Source organism: Cydia splendana, chromosome 2 (assembly GCF_910591565.1).
Source record: "Cydia splendana chromosome 2, ilCydSple1.2, whole genome shotgun sequence".
NCBI classification, from domain to species: Eukaryota; Metazoa; Arthropoda; class Insecta; order Lepidoptera; family Tortricidae; genus Cydia; species Cydia splendana.
In genome coordinates this window covers 25535359-25550072 of record NC_085961.1, presented here as the reverse complement: position 1 = coordinate 25550072, position 14714 = coordinate 25535359, and positions in this window count along the sequence as shown.

Sequence of the window (14714 nt, the reverse complement as noted above, 5' to 3'; positions counted from 1 at the left end):
TGGCAAATTTGAATAACAATATCATGATGATGTATAATATAATTAATATATTACGTGCCATCAAGCTTCGTTGACTTTACGTTCGATTAATTAAATTAGTTTCGACTAATACCCACCCGATGCCTTTTTAACCACTAATGGACTTAGAATTGGTTAACATCGGACCAACTTTGCAATTATTTGCATCAGTGCAAAAATATACTTAACCCAGATTCTGTTGAAACTACCGAGCTGCAAATTATTTATTTTATTGTTTTCTGGTTCTATACCGAAAATAGAAATGTTTTAAAATTTAAACATAATTTCGTAGGACCATTATTAATAATCCATGTAATGCAAAATTGCATAGAGAACATATCCTTTATCACCCATATCATAGTAACCTGGTATTGGTATTTTAGAAACTAGCGCAAACTGTAGCATTGATAATTCCTTGATGTAACGATTATGATTGTTAAATAAGCTTCACGCTGTTTAACTATTCTATAATGACCCCGTTTTACCGGTAAAGATGCATTTTCTAAACAGTTTGAAAGTGCGGCATTCTTAACAAGACTTTCCTTACTTAACTTGCAAAGAATCTCATACATAAATTAATACGCAAAGTGACGTTTTAGGTAATATACTAAATAAATAAATAAATAAATAAATAAATAAATATTAGGGGACATCTTACACAGATCAAACCTAGCCCCAAACTAAGCAAAGCTTGTACTATGGGTACTATGGGTATGGGTACGGATGGGTATGGGTGCTTAACTTGCTTACACAATTTTCTCCGTCTTTATTATAGTCTTACCAGCAGAGCTGCTTCAACTAAGTTCAAAAGGCCCCGTGTTCTTGATAGTTAAAAACTTGTAAAACGTTACGGATAAAAGTCTCAGCAGTATAGAAATATGAGAAAATTTTACTTTAGTGTCGTCCGTGCTCGGTAGAAAGTATCGAGGAATACCAAATGGGTTTAATATGGTAGCTAGATTTATGTGCAAAGTTGAGCGCACGGAGCCAAAACTACGAGTAGTTAGGTTGTCCTGAACTTTTCCCGTCATCGTTGCGTTTGTATCGCTTGAACTCTCTTTCATATCTTAGAAAGTTGAAACAACCAAAAATGTTACCTTTAAAATAAAACCTTCGGATTTCGTATATATTACTAATATACCTCAATCGTTCAATAAAAATTGTCACAAGAAATACTAAGTTTAAAGGTATGTCTTAGCATTGAAATAACATCCTGTATTGACGAAGGAGCGTTAATTTTAGTGATTAGCGGTAGTTCAAATACATATGTACCTATACGCGGCTGAATGTGAAAGTTATTATAGTTCGTTTTTTTTAGCATTAGAAATAAGGTAAACAATCTTGATGTGTCTTTTAATTGAAAAACATTTTAAAAATAAGTTACGGCAAATATGTAACAATTATGAATCTAGTACGATCATTTATATTCTTCTGCTTTCATAAGTAATAGTTACTGATTTATAAAAAGCGTTTTTCAATTAAAAGACATGTCAAGATCGCTTACCTTCTTTGAAGTTCTTTCTAATGCTAAAAAAAACGAACTATAGTAATCATTACTATATAAACTATATATTTGGTCGCCGAAATATCAGTAGGTACCCAATTTATTTAGCTGCACATTAAATTTGTTAGAAACACATACACAACGTAAGCTCCAAATCAGCCGAGTCTGCCTGCTGGGCCAGCAGTGGTGGTACATGGCAATATCAAACAAAGGCGATAATTCAGAGCAGAGACACGCAACAAATTTCCAGGGCGTCCGCGGCCCACGTCGCTACATCGCAACTACAGAACACGATGTACAGATTAGCCTTTCGAAAATAAGTTATAACCTTATAACTATAAGATAAAATATGTATTTTGCATGAAATAAAATGTAATTCTCGTGTAAGCAAGTATTATGTATTGTTATGAGAAATAAAGATCTTTAAACCTAACTTAATTACAGAATTTTCCACAAATACGTTTAATTTTTTTTACGGTGGCATATTTTTGATAATTCTTACAACCGTTTGTGTTTGTGTACTAAAGCTAATAGAGAATCTTTAAAGAATATACGTTTTATTTTAGCTTGGTTTGAGCAAAATACCTATTCTTAAAAAAAAATTGTCAGTATATTTTTGGGCCAGCATAATGTTGTCAGTCTTCGTCAATTTTCTTCTGTCTTCTTCTCTTTCTCATGCAATTTGTTTACGTTACTTATTTCAAACAGCCAATCACTAGCTCTAGTTAATTAAAGATTTCCAAATACACGGTGTGGCCTGTAACACGAGCAAATAATTAAAACATAGACTGTACTCCTCAAACGGTGACACTTTTGTTCTACAACTTTTAAAAACTATGAAAAATAGGGAGTCTAAATACACTCCCTATTTTTCATACATAATAAATATTATTTTCAATGGACGCCATCGCCACGCCATATCATTGTGATTGACGTTGCTTGTCACGCCTTAAACATAACAAAATTCGCAATACATTGCGTCTTAGAATAAACTTTAAAGTGTATTAAAAATTAAACCCCAAGTTATTTTTAAAAGTCGCTGAACAAATGTTGGTTAGTATGAGGAGTACAGCCTACAGTTTAATTATTTGCTCATGTTACAGCCCACACCCGGTATAAGCCCCGTTATCAGCATGCAAGATATGTGTGTGATCATCATCATCATTAACTTAAGAGTTATTCTCTTGTCGGTGGAGTATCTTCCAGCTTTCCCTATCCTGCGCCAGCTCTTTGACTTTTTGATACGACACGACCCCCACTTTTTCTTTCACTTGCTCCAAAAAGCTGCGTCTGGGTGTATGTGTGTGATAACTTTACAATACTATCGATTTCTGTGAGTAGTCTATCAAGCCTAGAAAACTAGTTCTCTAAAGCCAAACTGTTAAAGCGAAAATAAAAACCAATGTTATTACAATAATTGAGTGGAAAATCAATTTTGTCATGTACAAAGAGGACTACTGTATCTGAATAGCACAGTTTAAATGGCTTCACGACGACAGCCCGAATAACTACACCTTCTAAAGTTAGTGATCAAAGGTTCACCTAAAAAACTTTCAGCGTTTTCCGCTTTGATTTGACTTGACTCTATGTCAGGGATCTCAACCGGGACACAATTAAGGATGACTCACGCTAGACCGGGGCGTGCCCGGGCCGAGGCGTACGACATGTCATTTTCTATGACGGCTGATCGGTGATCACGTGGTGCTTTCCATAGAAAACGAAGCTCCGGAAGCTACGGCCCGGCCACGGCCCGGTCTAACGTGAGTCATCCTTAAGGTATCTTTCAGAAATCTAGAAAGAAAAATAATATTTCTCTTTTTGTTTTACGTCTATTTCTTTCGTGTCTTATGAAGGCAGGGAATATTCATACATACATACATACATATAATCACGCCTATTTCCCGGAGGGGTAGGCAGAGACCACGGATTTCCACTTGCTACGATCCTGACATACCTCTTTCGCTTCCTTCACTTTCATAACATTCCTCATACACGCTCGTCGGTTTAGGGTGCTCATGACCTGGCCTTTCTTCAGGATTTCCCCGATCTGATCAGAGAAAGTCCGTCGAGGTCTACCCCTTCCAACTCCCACTTCCACTTCTCCCTTATACACTCACCCTTACTTATTAGGGAATATTCAATGATTTGTAACAAGATTCTCAATAAAATTTCGTGCTTTTATGTTAGTTTATATTATGTGGTTATCCGTAAACTCAGTGGCGGCCCTCTGCGGAAAGCGTTTCTGATGACCCTAACGCAGTCCCTGGACGCAAGTTGTCTGTGTCCGTAGTGTAACTAATAAAGTATGTCGCCTGCACCGACGGCCGGGCCAAATCCTCTGGGCGCGCGCCAAATTGCAACATTAGACTAATATTTGATAAACATGGTGGCAACAATATTAGCGTAGATATAAACTTGCGCTGGTATTTTTTTGGAATTAAATTGAATTATAGTCAAACTAGAAGTAGGTACTTATAAGTAAATAGTGTTTTGTATTCCAGAAAAGTGTTGACGTACTCAACGCTGACGCAATTTTTTTAACATTTCTGGTAAGTCTAAAACGCCGATATTTTGCACGATAACGTTTAATAACAGCTTTTAATTCAAAGGCACATTAAATAATTTTACGGTTTAGACTCACTTGTTTTAAGTCACTCGCGCGTACCGTTTCGGAGACATGTCGCGCGAGTGACTTAAAACAAGTGAGTCTAAACCATAAAATTATTCAATGTTAGTATGTCTCACAACAGTTTAAATTCGAGCATATAATACAGATTTCTATAGATTATTAAGGTAGCTGCCATACGCGTCACCTCCCTGACAAATATACCTTTTTGTGGAATGCCTCTGATAAATCGATTAGTGAAGAATTTTATTAAAGTGAATAAAACGAAATAAATATTCACAATTCTTTCAATAATCCACTTGCTAAGATCCTTCTTAGCAAGTAGATTATTGAAATTCATGTCTGCCTACTACTTCTCTGGAATAAGGGTTTCCCAACCCATAATGAAATTTTTCATTGCATTTCGGACTTAAGGACAGTCAACTGCAATAATATGTTACTCTTTGAAGGCCGCAAAAATATGTGACACGCTCTTATGGCTCTACAAATAAAATCGTGTCAGATATTTTTGCGGCCTTCGTTGTCTAACATATTACTGCAGGTGACTGTATCGTGTATATAGTTAATAAGGAGTTTCACGAGTATCCTCTACAGCCTTAAAAACCTCCTAATTTTAAATAAAATATGAGTATTATGTGTATTTATATGAACTGTATAAGTACGTTTTTAAATTATAAAACAATTAATCTCTTATATTATTATTAAATGTATCTAAGAATTCATTAGGTACCTAAATATGTAGATAAAACTTATATGTAAGTACCTGCTTGATGCGGACTTCCCTGGAATTTTACCACAAATCACTTATTGTCAAATGTTTATAACATAATTTATCACATGCACCATTTAAAACCATCACATGTTTCCACAGTAAACAATAAACCAGTTGTGGCCATATCATACAACCACATAAACCAAACTGCTTGCTAATCATTCACTAAATTTCGTATTCACCTATAATTAGGACAACAACAACCTATCATTTAATTTCGAAATCACAACCAGATTTTTGAATCATCTTGTCGTAATAATTGAACTAAGTAATCAAATTAAAACGATAAAAAAATAAACACGTTATCTTATTTTGGTAAAGTTAAACTAGACTAGACTCTGTTCGAAAAGAAAAGAAAGAGTCGTGGAATGTATGGGACCCAATACATTCCACGACTCTTCTCTTTCCGAACGGTCTATATTATGAATTGTCATTGTAGGCAATCATCTAGTTCTGAGAAATTTGAAATTCCTAAACCTGACTAAGTGGGTCGTTACATGGTATAATAATATACTCCGCCTGGTACTCCATTCCCGTCTTTTCTAGGTCACCTAACTGACACGCGCCTACGTCATCATGCGACAGCGCTATATGATAATATGCGATAGCGCTATATATAGCGGCCATGTTGTTGTGACGTAGGCCCGTGTCACTCTGGGAATGGAAGACCATGTTTTATTAGACTATGGGTCGTTACAGCCTTATTACGTCAGCGGAGACTGGGAGCAAAGAATGTCTCATAGATTGATATACGTCAAAAACATAGCCAGGCGTATTCTGAGTGTAATGACAGGTTATGAATTTGATCTGGATTTGTTATGGATAAGATTTCTCGGTGTCATAATTAACATTTTTTCAACCATAATCGTAACTTTTGACACTGACAGATCATATTCATAACAAAACCGGTTCAAATTCATAACCTAGTATTACTTATTACAATCAGAATACGGCTTCGGGTTATGGTTTTGACGCGTATCAATATATGAGATATTCTTTATTATATTCTTTGCTCCCTCAAAGGAGATCGTCGATTTTAGGCCCAGAGTAAACCATTCCGTATATGGTACAGACCATATATTTATAAGGCATAGATAGAGTGTTCGTACATACCAAGTGAAGCCATTTCAAGTTTATTTAACTAAACGCAACCATTTTTAACAACCTGTCAAATATTTTCAAGTAACGCCAACCTTAAATAAACCTTCCTTCATTGAAAGAAGATTTAAAATGAATCTGTTCACTCTCCGTAGAAGTAACAATGAACTTCCGAATAAGATCAAAATATAACTTTTTATTGAACGCGGATACGATTTCAGTTTCACTTACATGTCAGACTTTGTCTATTTTCTTTTAAAAAGTCAAAACACTTTTACAGAATAGTGTGAGTACTTAGTTTGCGCTTTGGTATATAAAAGTTTTTCTTGTCATGTTCAAGTTTTTATTGCAGTATTTCTCAACATTCCCGTTATATTTCGTGATTCTGTTTTTATCATCATCAATTATAACGATTAATTTCCTATATATATTACATGTATACGTTCAATTTGCGAGTGGGCCCAAACGCCTAAGAAAATCGACGATCTCCTTTCACTAGGTTGTTTATCAATTTAAATCTTCCATATTATTATTATTTAGAATGGCGGCTTTATAATTGCAATTAGTAAATGTCAGAAAAATTGCGGGATCAATAACATTGTGGTACTTATATCAGTAAGTAAATAGAAAATCAATAACATATGATGTTTCTTTGCCAGTTGTGCTCACAAGCTCCATTACAAAATTAGGTATTGATAGTTACGAAAAATGAGCAACGAGCTAGTTTTTAGTTTTTTACGTACACGGCATTAAGAAATTCATATAATGCATCTTGTTCGTATTTAGGTCGTAAGTAGGCTCGCATCAATGCGAGCGAAATTTGTTGGGATTTATTTCAAGATCAAGTTGTAATAATTATCCGTAGTACGGTTCCAGTGCTGTTTTAAATGGTAATTTGTTTTTAAATAGGTCTACTGTTTCTAGTCATAGTAATTTAATAAGACAGGTATAAAATTTAACACTATAGACAACATATCTTATTGTTGTTTGCACGTTGAATGTTTTAATCATTATAACTAGTGAGGTCATTAATCTACGGGTAGCAATAATGATTTTTAAATATTCATCAAGACTTTAGTGACTAAGTTGCCTGTAATTAGTGTATTAATAGCAATAGATGTAATACATACCTATTTCATTGTTATACAGTACACATTCAAAGTGGTTTAAATTTAAGCAAGCCTCATAGGGTAGTAAGTGGGTATATGATTAAGTAGGTATTTTAGGTCTTATGTTTATGATACTTTCGTAACTAATATGTACGTTCGTTTATATTTTGAAGTTTTTATGAAATTAAGACCATTTTCTACTTTGATTCGCCAAAAAACAAACAAACCAAGCTTCAATATCGTTGAACGATCACATTTTTTAATTTCCTTTTTCAATATATCTAGTGCAGAGTCGTGTCACACGCGGAAAAAAATCTAGCCGTTTCAGTGCAATCACTCATCTATCACTATTGAACCTTTGGTTGATTGCCTGTGTGGGTATTGGGTATTGCTCTTTCTGTTTCCAATAGAGTAGTGTTTTTCATACTTTTTTAGACGCGACCCCCTTAGCCCGAACAAAATGTATCGCTTATGTCTTGTTTAAGCCTGGCAGAGGCTTCGCGACCCCCCAGGGGACCGCGACCCACAGTTTGAAAAACACTGCAATAGAGAAACAGAGCTGCTGGAGGATTTTGTACATATAATATGATGAAATTTTGGATAGGTACTTATGTAAAGCTTGCGAGCCGTGTCGAGGTCGTATCGTAACAATATCAAAACTTTAAAGCTTCTACAGACATTTGCGATACCTATACCGACCCAACAGAGTGAGATGGAGCGAAAATTAGAATGAGACAACGTATCGCAGTCGACATGTTGGAAGCTTTGTTGTATAATAAACGCGACCGAGATGATTTCCAGTTTTCGTTCCACGCGGTTTTCAACATATAATACTTTTGTTGAAAGTTTAGAAATAAAATAATATAATATTATTTTTATTTGCAAATCTTATTCGACAAATTAAGGTATCGTGAAAAGAAAACATGAAATTCATGCCTTGATGTGGCGGCGTGGTGATAATTGTAAGCCATAGTTTTAACAAACTACAAAATCAGCCTCAGACAATAGTTACATACGTCAAAAGGTGAAATAATGATCAGTAGTCGCTGCAGTCGGTTCGTTTGCCCCGGCTAATGAACGGCGTTCGGCAACTACGCGATTACGCGCGGACTGACTGGGTAATTAAATTTCCTGCCCTGGCCTGGCATTGGCAAAACGTATTATGTCAACTGCTCATAGTATAAGCTGGCCTTTTAGTAGACAACAGGAATTGCATGCGAACTTTAAAATCCCTAATTGAACTGATATTTATCCCTATTTGACTTGTAACTCGAGAGTGACGCTCGATCGTACATTATGGTATAATTATCACAGCCCGCTCTGACGGCTACCTATATAATTCTAAAATATAATAGGTAATAATATAATATAATATTCAGTCCATATTATTTTAATCAGGAATACGAGTATTCCTGATTAAAATAATATAAACTGAATTAATATTTTATATCATTTTAAACATTAAATAGTTAAAGTTAGTCCAATCAATGTCAGATAGTTTCAATGAGATAAAGGAAGGTGTAAATAGTCGACGTTTTTAATAACGTTTATATCGAGCAGGAGTCACATTATGATTTAGAAATTGCTTATTATTGACATCGATTAGTCAATTCTTAATTAATCACTAGCACTGGTACGTATTTACTTCCGAAAAACCGGATATTGTGATTGACTATGATAATTTCATCGCAATACATCTCGCGGGCACATGAGCACAATCAACATCGGATTAATAATAGAGGTGTTTGATACAAAATAAGGAAACCAAACCAAAGATAAACATATAATGGAATATTTCTTAAGGCTTCTACCACACCAATCTGCTATGCTTTTCACTAATAAAACTGTACCGAACTCCACGTCGTTCCACGTCGGTAAATACTCGTAAAGGTAATAATATAAATTCGCGTTTTGAACACATATTCATTCACATTTATAGACCCGTCTATAAATGTGAATGAATATATATGTGTTCAAAACGCAAAAGTTTTAAATATTATGTTCCCACCTCTTCGAGTAATAACTAAATATATATTATGTAGTCAGAAATCTCTCTCTAAAAGCCAATATGAACCCATCTCTCTTGTTCTGACAAGACATAAACCGTAAAACTTTATTATGATAGCGCAACAATACTTAAATTTTACGATGTGCTGTAAAAGGCATCAGATTTTGATGTACGAGATGACCCCGTATTCTGAGCAAAATATTATGTGAATTTAAAGATTCTGTGAGCAAATGTAAAGGTCTTTATAATCTAAGTTTTCTTGGGCTTTAGTTAATTTCGTGGACTAATATAAATAAGAGCAGAAAGTCAGAATAATAGCCAATCAAATTATTTATATTTATTCAAAGAATTAATTCCGAGCAATCTGAAAATAGTATTAATACCATCGTTTGGTCCTAAATGCGTGTAATCCGAGTTTGCTCCATCCAAAAGGGAGTATTCCCGGTAACGTGTACAGCAATTTTCCCTCATATGGGTAATATTAGGGAATTTACTATATGCCAAAACGATACATAACGGATTTTATGAAAATCATTACAAAGTTAGCATTTACACTTTTAATGAGACATTTTGGCATATAGTCGTCTAGAAACGTAAATTCCCAATATTACCGGGAATATTTCCAATATTACTGAGAAATATTCCCAATGATTCTAGTTAAATTCCGCTGATGTGAATGAAACAATTTATTAATGTATTTATTAATACGTTAATTATACAGTCATACGCTATATGTATGTACACATTCCCAGTAACATTGGAAATATTTCCAGAAATATAAGATTGTAAGATTTGGTAAGATTGAGGTTTACTGTATGTCCCTATGCATGTGGAGAGTTTTGGTTATCAATGTTATCATTTAATTATAAATCGCACAACGGGAAACATTATACTTAAGTAAGAATATAAAAAGACAGCATGGACTCATTAATCCATTTTTCAATATTACCAAAAATTACTAAGGTTGAGTAAATTACTAGTAAGTTACTGAGAATATTCCCAAACGGAAACTTCCCGGTAATGGGAATATTCCCGCCGCCCATCACTAAATTGGAGTAACCCAATAACTGCCTGAAAATAGTACAATATAAAAGCTTGTAAAAATCTAACTACCCTTTACATACAGGTCTAATAAAATGTATTTTTTTTGTGCCGTTAACAAAATATTGCACTTGTTTATTCCAACTGACGTTGTTTTTCCATCGGATAACATAACCTGTGCCAATCGACTGAATAATAGAACCATTGTTGCGCGTTGCAGAGACTAGGAACTACTAATAGACAAAGTATTTCAGTACACACATAATATAAAGTTATGTAAACAAACTGCTCAGCCCTTTTTTAAGGTGTGTGTAAAAGATTAGCGTGATAAAACATTGACTACCTAGTGTTTGCCTTTATGTGTCTCGTTGTAAAAAGGTCACTTATAAGCTGTTATAGTATACAAAACAAAAAATAGGTATTGAAATACGTTTCCATCGAATTTGATTGAATATTGTCCATGGAATCGCAAAATTCCGATCATTATACATTTTTGCTAAAGCGAAAACAATGTGGAATCAACGAGTCAACATAAATAATCAATGCAAATGCCTTATTGTTGATTCGCGATTGAATAATGTAAAATTTAATGAAGCTTCGTCGACGGTGTGACGAGGATGGATTTAAATATCCATTTATAATATTTGAGGAGTGATAATTGTAGGTACCTATATATTTACGTAACCTCGTCATTCGTCAGGGGATAACATAGGAAATTCGGAATACAAATGATCAGATAAATAAATATTAAAACTAATATAAAATAAAAAATGTCGTTGGCGGACGGATTACGTGGGAAACTTTTAGTAGATACAACAGGTACTTACATTGGCCTAAATATATGGCCTCATATAAATTGTGAAACATGGCAGTTAAAAGAAATAAAAAACCAACTAGTTAGACTCAGTCGAGAAGTATGTGACGAATATTAAGATCCATAAAATGATTGGTGGTGGCAAACAAACGCACGGCTAGCTACGGTGAGGTTTGCACACTTGCAAATCTAACCAACAACCATCACTGATTTAAAATGTCAATTTTTTTAAGATGACTCCTGTTCTTTACAGTAGTACAGAGCGTCAGAGTATCGTTTATTACGGTTTCGTTTACAGCACTTCCTAAATTAGTACTTACGACTTTTGTTTTCATTTATGACTTATATTATACCGTGTCGTGTTTCCATATAATAAAAGACATCCATAAACAAAATAAATGGCTCTGAAACAAAGGTATTCATCAATCAGTTTACTGTTATCATTGTCACAGAAGTCATTACCTATTCGAATTTACGGCGGTCGTAGTTAGCATCAAAAGAAGCGGATCAGACTACGCGTCAAAATTATCTACCATTCTCTAATAGCTTTACAAAAAGAGTCATTGTCTTGATATGTAGAACAATTAGACTGTAGTTAATCATTTTAAACGCAAACTGTAGATATTTATTTCTACTTATCTGGAAAAGTATTAGAGGATGGCAGACATTTTGGCGCGTTGTTTTCATCCCACCCTTCCGCTGCTATTGATGCACACTGTACTTGGTCCAAATTCGGAGCGCTATCAACTCATCCGATAATAAAAGGCGACGTATGCTACTGACGGAAAACATTTCCCGTTAAATCGGAGCAGCGATTTACAATTTCGATACAATATCGGCGCTCAATGGCGCCGGCTCGCGCAAACAGGACGCTGATTCTGACACAAAAACAAAGACAACTCGTTCCTGTTACTCTGGCCGCTTGCACCATTCCGTAACCTGGTTAAACCTGGAGTTACCATGGTTACCAGTACAATTTGACACTGGGATAACGGTTTGACTAGTTAACCCCGGGTTAGTGGTATGGTGCAAGTAGCGCTGTGGAGATATTTTTACAATTAGATTTGAAATTAGTGACATAATAATTATTTTGTACCGACCTACTTTTAGTATTACCTACAGATAACAGCTATTTATTATACAAATTAAATAACACGTAGGGAATTCCTATATCGATAAACTAAACTATCGATGCTTTTCCCATATAATAGTGATCGCACCCAGAATTTTTATCTCTCTGAATCCTTCCCAAATGTTTTTTTTAGAACATGAATTAGTTGGAAAATAAAATTAGGCGAACCAATATTTGCCAAAATGACTTAGGCCTGCAGTTACTATGGAACAGATATGACACAAATTCTATTCCTTAAAGCGAACGCTCCTACGCTCTCGGGTAGCGTTGAAAATTACAGCTTAGGTAGCGTACCGTATTTTTTTAAGGAATTGCTCCGTGTGCTCTTTTCAGTTTTCCTGCAGCGTCGTCAGAATCAGTGCGTTGTTTTCTCCCCAATGCTTCAGTGAGTTATGAGCCAACGCGTTGTTTAATGTGCAGCTTTGTGTCGACTCGGAGGCATATTCAAAAATTTAATTCAATACCAATAGTGTACCAATTTGACTTCTGCAGTAGCGCGTCCCTCCCGCCCACGTACAGATAACTGCGCAACAAAACGAGCGGCACCAATCTAATTTGTGTTTGATGTCCTTTAGAATCAGCAAATGTGTTTCGATACAACCGTTCATATTGGATTGGCGCAACGTATCAATCGACACTAATTATTTCGACAGATAGCACTTGTTCAAACAGGGGGTCTATTCTCGTCAGGTTCATTCAGTGGGGCCGATGCAGCAATGCGGTAATTGGGTTATTGTCATTAGATTAAGCTAGTGCAGGAGCCGAATTCAGATTTTAAATTAAGATATCAATTTTATTAAATCCGAATAATTCATGCCATTATAAATTGAATCAAAGTAGTTTCTCCGACAATTTGAATATAAAAACATGAAATTTCGGAATAATTTAGATTTAATTTACATGTTTTATGCTTCAATCTATTACAAAGTCTAATGCATAAACCTAATACCTACATTGACCTGTTACTATATGCAACCGCGAGTTGTTCAATCAAGAACAATGTACAGTACAGGTGCACCAAGTTATCTGTAACATGATGAAGTTCTTATTACGTAGAGATAGAGTTTGTAATCGCCTTGATTTGTAGCAAATATATATTGGTGGTTTTATGCCAATCAAAGGGCAGGGCATCCATCAACCTCCGCGTGGTTCCGTTGGAATCAATCACTCGGAACATGTTGATAAGTTGCCTATGGAACGAGATCATTTGTAGTGACTGGTTTGTTTACGTTAGTAGTAAATATTTTTATTACCTGTAAACATTTAAATCTAATATAATATAGTAATAATAATTTATAGCCGAATGGGGTCGGAACTATATATATTTCCCAATATAAGAGTATAAAATCTATGTATTATTATCTTGTATGTATGTTTTGTGGCCCCTGGTAATTTAAAACTTTTAAATGATTATTAATTATTTCTGTTTGGCTCAGTGGTTGAGTGGTAGAGAATACCTCAAGGCATTAAACACGCCTTTTGTACTTTTTACTTGTTTTTGTACAGTAAAGTTTAAAATAAATAAATAATGCAACTAGAAAGCCATTTACAAGATTTAATTTAAATGAGTATTGATTGATCTAGAAAGTAATTTCTTCTGTACTTACTAAAACAATGAAGAAATTAAGATAGACAATTTTATCTTATTACACATAAATGTATGTATTAGGCACCTAAGCAAAATATGTCCCAACGAAAAAAGCAAAATCTTTACAATTTTCTCATATTAGGTATAAACCTAATCCGATTTCAATATCCGAGCATGGAACTGATATTATTTGGGTAAGTATTTTGTATTTTTATCAAAAGAAAAATAAGATATTCGCTTATTTCAATCAGCTTACATAAATCTGGTTAGGTTAGCATGTTTGAAAAGAAAGTAGCTTATGATATAAGGGTATTACTACGAACTTTTTTGTATCCATTACGGCCTTGTTTATAAACAAATTGTAGTAGCAACAAAGGATAAAGCAACAAAGACCGTGATCCACCGTTTATACACGATGATTTTTTATCGGTGATCAGGAGTAGAAAAATAATAATATCTAGCCCAAATTTAACTTATTAGGCTAGGTCTCACGCAATTATCTCATTGTTTAATTAATTAAAAGTTAAAACATATGGTTATCCTACATGAAGTAACTACGATACGTCAAGTGCCATCTAGTGATCCAAAGGACTCGAGCCTTTTAGCTCTTTTTTTAGGGCTCGCCTCATTTCTTGACGCCTAAAAGGCTAAAAGCCTATTTAGCTCTTTAGCCCCCGAGCCTAGTTATATTTAAGATCCTAGACTCTTGGAGCTAATAACCTTATTAAGGCTTGGGGCTAAAGAGCTAAATAGGCTTTTTTTAGGGGCTTAATAAGGTTATTAGCCCCAAGAGTCTAGGCTGTTAAATAGAACTAGGCTCGGGGGCTAAAGAGCTAACTAGGCTTTTAGGCGTCAAGAGATGAGGCGAGCCCTAAAAAATAGAGCTCCAAAGGCTCGAGTCTTTTGGATCACTAGTGCCATCTGTATGGCGGGAAATTTGACGGATCTATGACTTTGTTTATGCGTATGACAATGAATATTACAAGTTATTACTCATAAATTAT